At 55.0% G+C, this 2402-nt stretch overlaps 1 pseudogene; it reads right to left on the reverse strand.

Moving 5' to 3' along the window:
- Positions 1-250: 250 nt before the first annotated feature.
- On the reverse strand, positions 251-2163 carry LOC118260766 (olfactory receptor 14J1-like; annotated as a pseudogene).
- Positions 2164-2402: the final 239 nt, after the last annotated feature.

A 2402-nucleotide genomic window follows, 5' to 3' on the forward strand; every position in this document is an offset into this window, starting at 1 on the left:
GCCCCAGCCCCAGCCCCAGCTGGTGGTGCTGCTCTGCAGAGCGAGGGGGCTGCGGTGCCCAGGGCACGGGGGCACTCTGCAGGGCCGTGCTGGGCAGGCTGGGAGGCAGACCCAGCTCATGTGGTCACTACCATTGCCCCAGGGCTGCAGGAAATCACTCACCAGACTCCTTTGTTGGGACTGCTGCATGCCCTGGGGCTGCAGAGCTCTCCTCTGCCTGTTCATACCAGATTGAGCACTTGAGCTCTGGTCAGTCCACATGGGACAGGCTCATGTTCTGCAGGCTCCATTCACAGCCGTCTTCGGGGCTCAAGCTGCCCCTGTCAACCTCCCTGGCTATCCTGGCAGCTCCTGCTTCCCTCTGCAAAAAAACATTAACCTGCCATCAGCCCCAACTTGTGCTATAGAGGCCCAGGCACTGGGGCCCTTGGAATTGGAGTCAGTTCGCCATCTGCATGGGCACTGGCCACCAACGAGGAACCTCTGAAGCAGACCCAAATCCCTAAAAGTCCGTGCTGGGACTGCTGTCACCACACCGAGCCCATCTGGAAAGAAGGAAAGCATCATGCTGCTTTGGAGCCTCTTTCTGGGGTTTCTTCTTGACAGCCCCTGTGCAGGAAGGCCTCAGCCTTCAGGCAGTGCCTGGAGGAGATCCCCCCTTAGGAGGGAAGTGCTGCAATGGAGGCCAGCTGTGCCACTGCCATGCCCACTGCCTGTCCCTGCCTGCAGTCCCAGCACAGCCCCACAGCAGCACTGGCACCAAGCTACAGGAGCAGCCGGGCCTGACCCCACAAGCAGGGCGCAGCAGGAGAGGGTGGCAGTGGCAAGAGAGCAGCTCTGCATGCACCAAGCGCTGGTGCTCCCTGGCCGTGCTGCTGGGATGGGACTCGTTTCCTCTGTACCCCTGCACACGGGCACTGCCCCTGCAGAGCCAGACCAGGTCTCAGAGGAAGGACACCAGACAAGGGAGGCAGTGCAGGCTCCTTTGTTTTGTTCAAGTTCACAGAGACCATGGTTCCACATGCACAGAGACTCAGTACATACACTAAACCCACATACAGAATTGGAAGTGGGACAAAAATGACATTTTATTGGGCAACATAACCTGAAAAAAAAATACCAGTACTAAAAATACACACTCACACACACATACAACAATGAAAAAGAGAATATAGGCAGTTCCTGTAATAAGTGATATTCTGAGTAATCTGCAGAAACAGACTGTGAAGTTATTGCTTCTGAAACAAATCAAGTCATCAGTTTCCACATGGCATTCTTGAGGTCCTTGTTCCTCATGCTGTAGACAAAGGCGTTCACTGCTGGAGGCACCACCGAGAATAGAACGCCCACCAACAGGTCCAGGGATGGGGAGGAGATGGAGGGGGGCTTCAGGTAGGCAAACATGCCAGTGCTGACAGTCAGAGAGACCACGACCAGATGAGGGAGGCACGTGGAAAAGGCCTTGTGCTGGCCCTCCTCAGGAGGAATCCTCAGCACAGCCCTGAAGATCTGCACATAGGACACCACAATGAAAACAAAAAAAACAAAGATTAAAGAAAGAGTAAATAAGAGTACAGCAACTTCCCTGAGGTAGGCATATGAGCAGGAGAGCCTGAGGATCTGAGGAATCTCACAGAAGAACTGGTCCACAGCATTGCCTTGGCAGAGGGGCAGTGAAAATGTACTGCCTGTATGCAGGACAGCATTGAGAAAGCCACTGCCCCAGGCAGCTGCTGCCATCTTGGCACAAGCTCTGCTGCCCAGAAGGCTCCCGTAGTGCAGGGGCTTGCAGATGGCAATGTAGCGGTCGTAGGCCATGATGGTGAGAAAACAATACTCTGCTCCAAACAAGAAGACAAAAAAGAAGACCTGTGCAGCACATCCTTGATAAGAGATGGCCCTGGTGTCCCAGAGGGTATTGGCCATGGCTTTGGGCAGAGTGGTGGAGATGCAGCCCAGGTCGAGGAGGGCGAGGTTGAGGAGGAAGAAGTACATGGGGGTGTGGAGGCGGTGGTCGCAGGCTACGGCAGTGAGGATGAGGCCGTTGCCCAGGAGGGCAGCCAGGTAGATGCCCAGGAAGAGCCCAAAGTGCAGGAGCTGCAGCTCCCGCTTGTCTGTGAATGCCAGCAGAAGGAACTCGCTCACAGAGCTGCTGTTGGGCATTTTCTGACATTGAACACGGTTGTCTGTTGATGAGAAGACAGAACAAAGTTAGAACAGACTTTTTAAAAGAAAACCTATTGCAAGTTTTGGAACACCTCCCAGCCCGAGGCTTTCTCTTTGCTGGAGAACCTTTCTGCAGCTCTCTTGCTTGAGCTGTGGCTGGTGCTGGCTGAGAGTGGCACTGGGGGCAGGGGCTGGTGTGGGCTCCAAAGGAGTCCTTCCTGCTGTGCAGCAGAGGG

Source organism: Cygnus atratus, unplaced genomic scaffold, assembly GCF_013377495.2.
Source record: "Cygnus atratus isolate AKBS03 ecotype Queensland, Australia unplaced genomic scaffold, CAtr_DNAZoo_HiC_assembly HiC_scaffold_37, whole genome shotgun sequence".
NCBI lineage: Eukaryota > Metazoa > Chordata > Aves > Anseriformes > Anatidae > Cygnus > Cygnus atratus.